The sequence below is a fragment of the Arachis hypogaea genome, chromosome 2 (assembly GCF_003086295.3).
Source record: "Arachis hypogaea cultivar Tifrunner chromosome 2, arahy.Tifrunner.gnm2.J5K5, whole genome shotgun sequence".
NCBI classification, from domain to species: Eukaryota; Viridiplantae; Streptophyta; class Magnoliopsida; order Fabales; family Fabaceae; genus Arachis; species Arachis hypogaea.
In genome coordinates, this window is record NC_092037.1 from 25,935,876 (window position 1) to 25,950,401 (window position 14,526).

The 14,526-nt window shown below is 37.4% G+C and overlaps 1 pseudogene; it reads right to left on the bottom strand.

Annotated features, from left to right (window-relative positions):
* Positions 1 to 520: 520 nt before the first annotated feature.
* On the bottom strand, positions 521 to 8,765 carry LOC140176890 (peptidyl-prolyl cis-trans isomerase CYP57-like; annotated as a pseudogene).
* Between the last annotated feature and the right edge of the window lie 5,761 nt (positions 8,766 to 14,526).

Here is a 14,526-nt window from a genome sequence, read left to right on the forward strand (position 1 = left end):
ATTACCAATTGCTCTACAAGTAGTTATGATACTAAACTAAACCAAATGTATTGTTATCAATGGTGGCATTAACCATGGAATGAGTGCTGAATCCAGAGCTAGCTAATAACAACAATGGCAATAACTATGAGTTGAGACTTCATTTATTCCAACAAATACACTACAAGGAGAGTCCAACAATGTTTTAGCACAATGTGTAAAGGAGTTTTTAAATCTTTCGAGGCTCTTCCTTCTTGGTTTTTAGTGCATCTCTTAAAGTTAACTGCAAATTCCTTGTTGCTTTACTCTGCAACATAAAAATAACCAATATTATATTTGTGGTTATTTGATATAGCATTTACACCATTAGGTTCTTGTAAAAATATGAACTTTCAGGTGAGATTATTCGTATAACGATGTAATGCAGATTTTAGTTCCATAAAGTATATATAAATAAAACAATATTTAGTAACTTATTAGTATGTGGAATTTATCAAGAAAGACTTCTACTTGAGAAGAAAAACGAAAACAAAAGCAAAGGTCATATTACCATTTCAGTATTGGGAGTTTCTTCCTTCAACAGACGAGGATCAATCAAGACATCATGACTGCTTTTAATCTTTTGCTTCACCAATGCCAATTCCTTTTCTTCTTCTTCAACCTCTGATGAGTGGATATTTTATATGCTTGTTGGCATTATTTTCTTAATGTTTTTAGTAGATTTCATTACGTTATTATGTTTTAGTAGGTTTTAGTGCAAAATTCATATTTTGGATGCTACTTTGAACTTTTGTATTTTTCTTATGATTTTAGGTAATTTTTGGGTGAATTTGGCAAGTTTTGGCAAAGTTTGATTTAGAGGCAAAGAAAGGAGTGTAGATGCTGTCAGATCCTAACCTTCATGCATTCAAATGAGCATTTCTGGAGCTACAGAGGTCCAATTGACACGCTCTTAATGGCGTTGGAAAGCTAACTTCTAAGGTTTTCCAGCAATATATAATGATCTATACTTTAATTTGGATTGGATTGCCCAAAACGGGCTTTGAACGCCCAAGTTACCCCCTTTCTAGCGTTCAATGCCTCACAAGGACCAAGGCCAGTGTTGAACACCCAAATCTGGCGTTCAACGCCACCAAAGGAGCAAGGAAGCTCGAAGACACCCCCCTAATAGCTGTTCAATGCCCATTCCTCAAGTTGGATGCCAAGTTCAGCCCAAAACACTTACCAATGTGGGTCCAGAAGTGGGTTTTCACACTTTTAGCCTAATCTATCCTATCTTTGTACTTTTTCATTATTCAATTAGTATATATAAGAGAAGATCACCCATGTTTAGGACCTTCTACCACCATTTTTGAATTAGACACTATTTTCTGTAAAGCATGAGTAATTACCTCCTAGGTTAAGGTTAGAAGCTCTACTGATTCTTATGGATTAATAATATTACTGTTTCTACTTCAATATATGTTTGATTCTTCTTCTATGATGCATTTTCCTTTTTCATCTTTATGAATTTGGGGTGGAACAGAAGTATGACCCCTTATTCTAGATGAGTTCTTTGCGAGTCCTAGCTAGATAGCGTTGAGCTACAACTTGAGAATACATCACAGGTTCCAACAAGTTATCTGAGCTAATGGGAATATGTGACATAAAATCCTGTTAGTCATGGGTAATTGAGGTTTCTGTAGCGCTAAGGCTAGAATCATAGAGCTTCATTTTCTAATACGGAAGATCTGACCTTATCTGTGGCGTTTTGAGTAGGATCATCAGAGGCTGAATTACTAGAGCTTCACCCTCGTTCAAATTGAATGACCACTGGTCCTGGCATTTGATTTGAATCAGAAGAGATTAATGACCACTGGCTCTGACTTTAATCACTTACAGCCTTGCCATGGAATGAATCATTCACTATTGAAGTAGACAGTAAGAAAAGTTAATCCAGAATGATATAGCACCTCCAAAGCCTTAACTGATTTTTCACTATTGTTTCTCTGCTATTTCTTTATTGCTTTCTTTAAGTGTTTATGCGCATTCAACAACAACCAATCTCTTTCTATTCGCCTGACTAAGATCTACAGGATAACCACTACTTACTCAATCCAACAATCCTCGTGGGATCGACCCTCACTCACTTGAGGTATTACTTGGACGATCCGGTACACTTGCTGGTTAAGTTGTGTAGAGTTCTAAATTTTGCGCACTAACCTCGTCCCTAAATGAAAGCAAGTTAAATTTTCTTCATTATGAAATTATTAAAATCAAGCAACAATTGACTCAAATACTTGCCAACACAAACCAATGCATTGGGTTCTACAAAGTCGGCTCTCTTAGGTACGAGACAGGACTTACTTCACACACTTTGTCTTTAAACCTTTATTTTCTGTATCAGGTGTAGCTTTAGTCTGAAGATTTCTTTGCATAATATATTCAAATGAGTTCCATAATACCTACCAAGAAAAAACCGTAGAGGTGAAATTCTTACTTCCGCAGTCATAAATTTCAAGATTTTTGGATATGTTAGTCAAAATATAAACATACCTTAACTGATAATATCTTTGGAGGTGGATCTAAAGGCCGGTCATTTTTATCAATTTCAACTTCACCTAGCCTTAAAAGATTATACATTGTATCTACTGTTACCTGCGATAAAATAACAGTGAGTTCACCAATCATAGATCCCTAAAAGATTACAAAATTCTTGTAGGAAAAAAAAGAGGTTCTAATGCAACAACATTTCAGTACCTTTCCAAAAATAATATGCTTCTGATAAAGCCAGTCACAACGGTCAAGGGTTATGAAAAACTTACTCTTATTTGAATTAGGTGGCCTAACATTGGCCAATGCAACCAATCCTCTGTGCTGATGACAAGTCATCATATACCCATTTTTCAAGCTAATTTCACTTGTTTTATTAGTCTTTATGCACTTTCTTGCATCCTAAGTAAGTGATTTGGAGTGAAAATGCATAACTTCTTTAAATCAAACAATCACCATGAAATTAATGTTAACTCATAAGGTTTAAGCTAATTTTAATTGAATTTTAATTGATTTATAAGCCTTGTGAATTTAGTGATACTTGGAGTGGTTGTTTTGGTTTAATGTAGGTGAAGAAAAGAATAAAAGAGAAAAGCGTGGCCTAAGAAAGCGTGACCAAAGGAGAAGAAAATGTGGTCAAAGGAAGGAGAAGTGTGCCGCATGTAAAGAGGGGAGGCAAGCATTGCCCTCCACAAGGGCACACTGCCCTCTAGGAGGGCAACATAAGGGAACAAAGCATGAAAGGCAACTCTGCCCTGCCCACTACAAGGGCAGAGCACAAATCTGTGCCTTGGAATCAAGAAGAACAAACCCTTGCCCTGCCCTCCACAAGGGCAGTATCGGACTCACCAAGGGAAGAAAATCAAAGGAAAATGTCTACAATGCTTGCCACAAGAGTTGAACACGGGACCATGAGGAAGCAAGGAATTAAGCTTCACTTTGGTACCAAGAAAGCCAAGGAAAATGGGTAGCGTGTGTAGCATCCAAGTTTCGAACTCGGGACGTCAAAGTGGAAACACTGCCTTGCCCTCCGCGAGGGCAGGGCAGCATTTTGTTGTGGCACAATTCTGGCGCACCAAGGCACCATTCTGGCGCACCGCAACATCATCTGGCAGCACCAGCAGCGCACCACAGCACAATTCTGGCGCACCAAATTTTTCTGCCCTGCCCTCCGCGAGGGCAGGGCAGCATCCTGCGCACCAAGCCTGCACCACGCCGCACCACGCACGCACCAAGCACCAAATCCTGCCCTGCCCTCCACAAGGACAGGGCAGCCTCCTGGAAGCTATTATTTTTGGGCCAAAAATTGAATTAAAAATCCAATTTAATTCATTTCTTCACCAAATCAAAAGCCCATCCAAATCCCAAAATCCAAGAATAGAAAGTGTATAAATAGGAGCTAGTTTGATGTAATTAGGACCTTTTACTTGACTTTTGAATTTTGCACTTTCTTTGATCTTTGAATTTTATTTTTGCACTTTGGAACTTCTCTGGGTGTCTTTACTGAGATTTCAGAGAATTGGGGAGGAGAATTGATCTCTCTTCTTCCTCGTTCTTGCTTAGGCCTTTTTAATTTCCTTGTTTTGAGTTTTGGGTGTGAAGAATTGAGGAAATTCTGTCTCAATCTCCATTCAAAATCTCTTTAAACATCTTTCTGCACTATTGAGTTTAATTTCAATTTCCTTTACTGCTTCCTCTTTATTTTCTTGTCAATTGCTTTGAGAACTTGGATCTAGGAAGGTAATTGAGATCTAGGCTCTGCTACCTAGTCTCTGGAGTCCTGAGATCCCAATTTACTTTTGGTTCTTCTGTGAACCCTGCTGCACTTTAATTTCAATTTCTGTCTGAATTCTAATTGCTTCTAATTCAGTTTCTGTTTTATTAATTGTGGCAATCCAATTTCTCTTTGTTTAGATTCTGCAATCCCAGTCCTCGAATCCCTTTTACATTCAAGCAATTTACATTCCTTGCCATTTAAGTTACTACAATTTACATTTCTTGCACTTTAAGTTTCAGTCATTTACTTTCTTGTTCTTTAAGATTCAGCAAGTTTATTTTCCTGTTCTTTAATTTACTACAATTCTCCCTTCTCCCTTTATATTCCAAGCAATTTAGCTTCTGTTAAATACAACCCACTCAACCAAAACTTGATTCGCTTGACTAAATCAACCACTAAACTAAAATTGCTCAATCCTTCAATCCCTGTGGGATCGACCTCACTCATGTGAGTTATTATTACTTGATGCGACCCGGTACACTTGCCGGTGAGTTTTGTGTTGGATCGTTTTCCACACATCAAGTGCTTGAATTTCAGACGCAAATGAAACTCATAGGCAAAAACACCCCATAAATACTCTCGCCTCCTAAACAATAAATTATTTGCAAACAAACAAAAAAAAAGACATCATTTCACAATTATGCTAATACAGATCAAATTTTAGAAATAAAACATGTGGTTTTTTGAAAAAATATAATTATTTAACAGCCAAAATCTTAAGGAGAAAATGTCTTGACATTGTGTTTAAACAACTTTCACTACTTCAACTTATCTAACTACCCTCAAAATCTTAGTCAATATAGTACAAAGGATGACAAGGAAACATTACTCTTTTTTTCCCCAAAATAGTCTAATGGCTATATTGAATTATTGATTCAAAAACAACAGGCCAAATGACTTAATGTAACACCCTACCATACAGAGTCTTATGCTTAAGTCATAATTCAGAGATAGCAAGGTATTACGACCTCTAAAATAAAAATTTAGTATGTATAGTAGTATGAATAATTGATTATAACTAGGAGCCTTTGTAGAAAAAGGGGTAAACAAAAATCGCAACTCAAAAGCGCAACACTCCGATCGATAACGTAACGAACAAGGATAAACCAACGCGAGATTATATATATACAAAGGAGTGTCAAAAACAGGAATATCAAGACTCAAAATCCGGCTGCGAAGATAACCGGTCCGAGCATAGCAATATATACATATGATAAAAATAAGGAAAACCCCAAAGGAAACCCAAAGGGACACAAATACATAAAACCTATTCTCCAAAATCTCCCATAAGAGGAGTCATCACAGTTTGTATTATTTAACGGAGATAAAAGTATCTAAGCAAAACATATAAACCAAAACATGGCCCCGAGAACAAAGGATCTTCGCAAATCAAGAAGTCTCCAGCATGCATCAGCGGGACACCTCACGTCCTGCATCTGAAAACCACAAAATCCGCATGGGTGAGAACCAGAGGTCCCCAGCATGGTAACAGCTTCCACATATATAATACATAATAATAGAGGAAAGCCAAAGGCAATCCTAGAACTTCCTCCAGATAATATCAAAGCTTATAAACAAGCTAAACCATATAAGGGTATCTGACTAAAGATTCTTCAGTATAACAAATACTTCCCTTTCCAATTCCTTCAAACCTCCCAACCACCAGCAGGAGTATAATGTAGCAAACACAATTATATCAAACAAGAAATATACAAATAGGAGCAATTAAGGCAGTTAGACAATTAGCAAATAGTATGCAGTCAAGTAGGCAATCTCAAACAATTCACATAGTATGCATATGATGAATGCCTGTCCCTAGTGGCTGATGATATCATCTGTCGGTTATAGAGCCAACCCGACAAGTCCTGGTAGCTAACCATTGGACTGTCCCTCTGTCGCGCATCCCCAACTCGAGTTATACTCATCATAAACTTGATCATAATCATGATCCATATCCATCACCTTCACTGGTGAATATTTACGGGGGCGAGCTCATCCGGGTCTTTCACAGTGCCCGGCCACACTTACGACATAGGGTCAACAGAGTATCAAGTCTCAACCAGGAGCACGTGGTGGCTAGCCACTGCTACTACCCAGGGAAACTCGTATCTCAGATAGTGGAAGTGCAAATCACAATTATCAATAATTCAGCGTAAACATGCATGAATTCTCATCCATGGATCAACATCCATATCAGCCATCCGGCATCACGGTTCAGTCCAGAACCAACCAATATTCATATCATACACAGCCATTCCGGCTCATGGTTAAATCCATAACCAGCCACCCGGCTCATGGTTAAATCCATAACCAGCCGCTTCATTAACAATTACAGCCTTTCGGCCCATGGCATAACAAGCACTTCCACCACCATCCTCCGCATCTCACATAATCACCTTTGATCCTCATTGATCATTCATTTTTTCCCTTGCTTCACTCGCAAGTTACCTCATTCACTAGCCCCTTTTTAATAGCTAGGCATGTCATAATGATTTAAGACATAAATGGTGAGATCGGAGGCTTAGAAGTATGAAATTTGGCTTTTAAAACTCAAAAATCAACTTTGGGATGAAAACAGGTCCACGCGTACGCGCACTCCACGCGCACGCGTGGATGGCCTCAAGAACTTCATCGATGCGCAAGCGTCATGCACGCTAACGCGTGGATTAAACATTTGCCAACCGACGCGCACGTGTCAACCACGCGTACGCGTGGGTGTTTTCGTGCCCCAGGCACAATACTAGCACAGTTCTGGCATAACTCTCTGGAAAATGGCTGGGCATTGGGTGCAGCACCATCGGCGCGCCCGTGCACATCACGCGCACGCGTGGATGGCATTTTCGGGAAAAACGGCGCGCACGCGCCAAGTGCGCCCACGCGCAAGGGGTCATTCTGCTAAAAATTTTCTAAGTTAAAAGCTGCAGAATTCACCAATTTAAACCCCAATCTTCCAACGGACATAACTTTCTCATTTTAAATCGTTTTCACCCGTTCTTCAAACGGCATGGACATCCCGGATCCAATTTCATTTCTAAATAGATTTGGCATAAAACAGAGATCCGTAGTCCAAGTTATGTCCCACCAAAGTATGCCCAAAAACCATGTTTTTCATAAAAACCACAAAGTGCCATTTGCAAACAAGCCATTTCCAACTCTTTTCAAAATCAATCAAAACATGCCATTTTCATCCATTTTCTTTGAAATCAATCAAAATATATCAATTTCAACATGAAGCCTCCTCAACTCACACATTGAGATTTTACCACAATATACAAAATCACTATCTCATCATTCTAACCCACTTCACCCAAGTGGCTCAAACTCAAATATATTGACATATCATATACTCTTACTCATGCTAATTTTCAACAACACCAATTCCAATAAATCATCATTGTACACAATCAATATCATACTCACCATCAACATGGTTCAACCCACAATTCAACCATAACCAATCATCAAGCATATATCACAACATGCATATTTCTCATACATCATACCATCAATGCATCATTAATCATCATCACATATATGACCACATCATATATCTCAATCATTCAACAACATCAATCATTTAATGCCTATCTTAGGGCCTCTAGCCTAAGTATTTCCTACCACATTACATATTAGATACGGGAAACCGAAACCATACCTTAGCTGATTTTCCAAGCTCAACCGGAGCACTTCCAAATCACTTATCCACAAGCTCTCAAGGCCTCAACACCTCCAAGAACAGATTTTTCACCACCAAACCGTCTCCAAGCTTTTCAAAATCACCAATCAAGCTCCAATATTCACATATACACAACCTAAGCCACAATCATCATACCCATACACAACATCTCAATACCCAACATCATAAAACAACAAAATTACACTAGGGTTGAGAATCTTACCACACCCAAGGTCCAAGGAGACAAGATTAACCTTCTCCTTCAAGAGAGTTGGGTCCTATAACATCAAAGAACCCAAAATCTCAACATTTCACCCATGAACTCGAAAATAAGGGCTTGGATTTCGAACAGAAACACGTGGCTTACCTCAAGATTGATTGTATGAGTTTTGTAGAGCTCTCCGTGGTGAACGCGTGGCCACAAATGGAGCAGCAATCGGAGCTCTAGATCAAAAGTTATGGTGGTTTGAAGATCAAGTGAGAGATAGAAGGTGGAGAGAGTGTTCTTCCCCCTTTTCCTCTCTTTTTCAGCGTGTGTCTGTGGCTAATGAGGAGAGAGAGTGCTGAAAACTAGGGTTTTGGCTTAGTTATGTTGGGCCAAGGGCCCACTTTGGGTCCGGTTGGCCCGGTTTGGCCCGTTCGGTCCAATCTTGGTCCGATTTCTATAAAATTGGTAACGAAATTCTCGTCTCAATCTCCTCTATCATATTTAGCCACAAAAATCACATTTTGGGCTTTCTAGAATAAATTCTCATTTATGGGTTAATTAGCCGTTAATTAACCGGGTTTTACACTTAACATTGCTTTCCACTATTGGATGAATTTGCATTTTCTATCCCAAATCATCAAACATTGCTTTCATTATGCAGTTAGTTATACAAGCTATAAAATTAATATATAATATAAGAGTTTCACTTCAAACCAAAAAAAGAAAAGAAAAAAAATCGCGGATAAAAAAAGAAAGAAAAAATAGAACAATTTAATAGCACATCTTGTGATTTTTGTGCTAAAATTGCAACTCACATTCTATTCTTGAGAATCAGAAGCAGCTTCTTTCAAACATGACCTCATAATCTTTGTAAGCTTTGCATAAGCATTGAGGCAAAGATGCATTCCCTGCATGCAAGAAACTAGAATGTCAGTGATAGTTCGTTCCTTGCATTTCACAATTATGTTAATATAAGACTTTTTAGTTCGTTCCTTGCTTTTCACAATTATGTTAATATAAGAGTTTCTCTCACTAGAGCCTAACAAAACAGCAATGCATCAATTATTAGAACAGGAAACATTGGCATTTTCTAAGTATTGTTCTTGAGAACAATAACATAAATAGGCACACCTCATTAATCTTTGGGGTAGATCATTCCCCAGTAAATGTAAGTTGAGCTCATAAGGAGAAGGCATGCATGTAATCATCAGGCTTCCATCTTAGGAGTTTTCCTCCTCAAAAATAGGATCACTGACAAGATTTTTACTGAGACAGGATTGCAATCATTAAAAAATAAAGAAACGTGTAATTTTTTGGGATAATCAAAATTAAGTAGAAGATTGCAGAAGATCACGTTTGATAGTAATTCAAAATTTCAAGACAAAATTTATAATAGACACAGCTTAAGCACCAATGAAGCAGGTATAAACACATTCAGAAGACTACAAATGTGAGAAAGATTCATACCGCAGAAACTGATGCAACGAGGTCATACATCATTATTCCAACATCAGCCAGGGCAAGGCTAGCACATGATATGACAACTGGGAGATCACCTGCATATATAAAATAATATTGATGATAATCAACAAACAAAACATATTTTTTTCCAATCATCTCAATTAATCTCTGACGCCTTCAAATTTTAAAATACATACAAATCAAAGATTTATGCTTATGAAAGCTGCATCCCAAGAGAAGAAGAACTGGTGTACAATAACAGATTAAGCCAGTAAATAACTAAATACTAACGGTTTATGCATCCACGAGTTAAATGGTACTTGTATAAAACACAAGACATGGTAACCATATGCACACATCAGTCTTAATTGAAGAAAACTTGGACTATATTAATCACTACGGAAGATAGTATAGTAGGCATATTCCATCAATTCCATATCTACTTGAGTAATTAAGGCCTTACACAGAAGAACTTCTAATTGAAAAAGTGGTTCAACTTAAGAAATGACATTTTTCCCACACAAGTGACAAGGTGTCTCCACACTCAAAAGTGTGGGGCTAAACTAATCCTTCTAAGGCATCTGACATATTTTGGACTCTGGTAGTGAAATTTAAACCTTGGTTCTGAAAGAACAATTATTGTAACTTCATTTTTATATTGCTTTTAGGTAACTTCATTTTTATATTAATGTGATCATAGACGTAGCTAATTTGAGATTTTACAAACCCCTCATGCAACATTGCTATTTCTAAATAAAATCAATTTATTAGCATTTTAAATATATACATTAGTATCAAAATAAAAGAGTGTCACGAAACCAAAATTTAAAATGAGAAAATCAATTTATCAGGATTTCAATTAAGAGAATAAACAATTATCAAACACTTGGAGTGCTTGAGAATTTGAAATAATGTTATCCATTAAGAGATAATAAAACTAATCGAATATTATATCACATAGCAAAGCATTCAAAATCTGCAAATGAAAAAAACGAGAAAAAAGAGAAGGAGAACCAGAAACTGAGAATGAATGGAAAGAAGAGCGCATAGAAGGGATAGAATGCCGATGGAGAATACGAGCAACATTGGGGGAAGAGAGTTGACCAAAGAGGCTGTTTCTCTCGATCTCAAATGCTTGGGTGTTGCGATGAGATCTGAAAACGCGTTGATGAAGGAGGCGCATTGGCTCGATCTCAGTAGCTTTATGGTAGAAGCAGAAAGGAGATGAACTCTAGCGGCGGCGGAGGTAGCTATAGCGGAGGAGGTGGCGACGGAGATGCATGACAGTGGAGGTGTCTATCATGAACTTAGGGCTTCGGTGAGCTCTCACTTTTCGGTTTTCTCTCTTCGAGAATTTTATTGAATTTTAAAGGAGTCACTACAAGAAAAATACCCATTCAGCCACACTTTTTTTAAGCTACATTTGAAAAGCATAGCCTATTCATTTTTTCTGTGTTGCCTTTTTATAAGAGAAAAGGATACACAATTACAGCATCATTTAAAAAGTGTAGCCTTAAGTGTTATGGAAATCACTTATAAAGTGTAGCCGTAGGTTGATATCTATAGGTTCACTTTTCGTATCAAAGAGGACACATTTAGAGGATAGCCTATTTGTTAAGTTTTGGGTGCATTTTAAAAGTGATGCCTAATGTATCTAGAACAAAAAATTTGACACTTAGTGAATTTTTTTCCCTCTTAACTTTTCCCCACAAGTACGCACACTCAGCTCACATTTTTTCTCTCTTAACTTAGTGAAATTGTTACCCACTCCCTCCAAAGCTCGTCATCATCACCCTTTCAGAGAAGAAAACCATCACCATCGCGAAAACCCTCACCAAATCGCGAATGAAACGTAACACTCATCATCACCCTTGTTAGCTTTTACCATCTTCTTCGCGCCACTCATCACCCCAAATCAGAGAAAGGGTCCGCCATCACCACATCACTCACGGCGTCACCACTCACCTCCAAGAAGACTCTACACTGACTCATCTTCACCACTCACCACGCCGTCACTCATCTTCACCGCACCATCGCATCTCTTCACTGTGCGCTCACATCAGGAAGACAATGCGCTCAACTAAAAGCCTCTCTTTATTCGCTCACCATAGTCGAGAAGGTATGCATCCACCTTCATTTCGTTTTTTGAAATTTGAGGATATAGGGTTCCAATTTTAGGGTTTCAATTTGGGGGTTTGGTATAATAATCTGTGAACTCATGAATTGATTTTGTGATTTTGTGTTGCGGCGTAGGAGAACTCATTCTTCTAGGTTCATTCACCACAAGCCCTAGGTTCGTTCGTCTATTGTCTTTTCTTGCGATTTTATGTATCAAGCAGCGGAGGAGATAACTTAAATCAAAACTTCAAGCAGCAACGAGACTATTGGTATGCCTTTTCCCCCACTCTTCATTTGTAACTGGTTCATCTCCACTCACCGCGATGGAGAACTGATATGGTAGTGACGATGAATCGAGACAATGGTGTGTATGAATTTCTGGTTTTACGGATTTTTTTTTAGGGTTTATTGTTCTGATTTTTGGAGTTCTACAATCTTTTGTAATTTTTGCTTCTTACTATGTTAGAGTTTTCTTTTTTGTTTTGCATTTTGCTTTATGATTTTGCATCTTGCTTTGTTAGGGTTTGTTGATTTTGCATTTTGATTTTGAATTTTGGGCATAAAACAAATGAAATCATCATGTGTTGTCTTATTTTCTTGAAAAGTTGGGTAGGAGATGTGAGATAGTGTTGTGGTTAGGCTTGGTTAAAATTATATATTGTATATTTGAACCAGAAAGTTAATGTGTTTTGTTGAGGTTAATACTTCCATTCCTTACTAGTACTTTATCTGGAACTAGAGATAGTACTTTAGTTCTTTTTTAGGATATTTTTTGCAAAACTTTAGCATGGAATTGAAACAGAGTTTCGGACTAATTTAACATACAATCGATGGGCAAAATTTTGTCTTAGCTTAGCTGTTTCAGCAACAAATTTCTGTAGTCTTGGCTAAGAAATTTTTAATTGGTGATTGCTATGCATGCTACTTTTATTGTTTCAAATCTAAATTATAATACAGAGTGAAATAGGGTTTTTTGAAAATTTTAATTATGCGAATTTTGTTGGGGGGATCTTCGACAAACTTCAATTTATTTGGTTCGTAGATTATATAATTGAATTCTGAATTTGACTTGAATCCATATCTACAATTACTGTTTCATGATCCTCACTGCTGGTTGTAAATGGTGCACAAAGGATGTACATAAAGCTTGCTGCAAAAGCTGTATATGAATTTGCTTTAGGCCATGAAATCCGAGGGTTGTGTTCAATTTTTATCTCACCTCCCCACCACACGAAAATTAACTAGGTGCAAAATCATTTTCCTTTAAAGAGCCTTTATGAGAATAGATTATTAGAAAATTGTGCATTGCTCTTATGACTCTTATTTCTCTTTACTCTGATCTAATCATGATGGCTGGATGCATTGTTTTGTTCCTTTTTTGGAACTGCTCATTTGCATAGTTATTAGTTCTTTTTTTTTCCATGGCCTTATGCTTATTGATAAACCCCATTTGTACGGTTTATCTTGTATTGATTTTAGGAGATTTTAACACCTTTTACCCACATTTATTCAATAAAATAGTATAGTTTTGTGATTGTCTCCTTATTTGTGCTTAGATGTGAAAACATGCTTTTAGACCTTTAATTTGATGGTTTTTATTCACCTTTGATTCCACTAGATGTCTTGATATGTTTGTTAGTGATTTCAGATTGAAAAGGCTAGGAATGGATCAAAGGAGTGAAGAGGAAAGCATGCAAAGTGGAGAAATCATGAAAAGTCAAAGAAGTTGAACTCGCCCATGGACGCGTGCACGCACCTGGCGCTTGCGCGCACCTTGCGAATCACCCCATGGATGCGTACGCAGGCTGTGCACGTATGCGTCGGTGTTGGTTTATGATTTTTTAATGAAAACGCACCCAACGAACTCTCAAGGGTTGTGGGGCCCAATCTCAACTAACTTTGGCGCCAGAAATGCTATTTAAAGCCAAGGATTGAAGAGCAAAAGGGGGATTTCATTCATTTTTACACATTAGGATTAGTTAGAAGTAGTTTCTAGAGAGAGAAGCTCTCTCTTCCCTTTAGAATTAGGATTAGGATTAGGTTTAGTTTTTAGATCTAGGTTTTAATTCATGCATTCTTCTACTTCTATTCTTCAATTCCTTGTAGTTACATTCATTCTTCTTCCATTCTTTTGTTGTAATTTCCTTTATGTTGTTCTTGTATTTTGTTGTAGATCTAGTATTGTTCCTTCTACTCTCTTTCAATTCAATAAAGGTAATTCATAATAAATGTGTTTCTTTTAATTGTTGTTGTTAATTCCTTTCAATAATTATTGTTAGATTCTATTCTTGTTGTCCATTTGCTTTGCCTTTCTTTTGTGCCTTCCAAGTGTTTGATGAAATGCTTGGTTGGATTTTAGTGTAGGTTTTGTTCCTCTTGGCCTAGGTAGAGTAATTAGTGACTCTTGAGTTATCTAATTCCCTTGTTGATTGATAATTAGAAGTTGCTAATTGATTTGAATGCCTCTAAAGCTAGTCTTTCCTTTAGGAGTTGATTAGGACTTGAGGAATCAAATTGATTCATCCACTTGACTTTCCTCCATGATTAGAGGTTAACCAAGTGGGAGCAATGGACAATTTGTTGTCACAATTGAGGAGGATAACTAGGATAGGACTTCTAGTTCTCATATCTTGCCAAGAGCTTTGTTAGTTGTTAGTTTATTTTCTTTGCCATTTATATTTCTTGTCTAAAGTCTTAAAAACCCCAAATATAACTCACAACCAATAACAAGAAACTTTATTGTAATTCCTAGGGAGAACGACCCAAGGTTCCAAT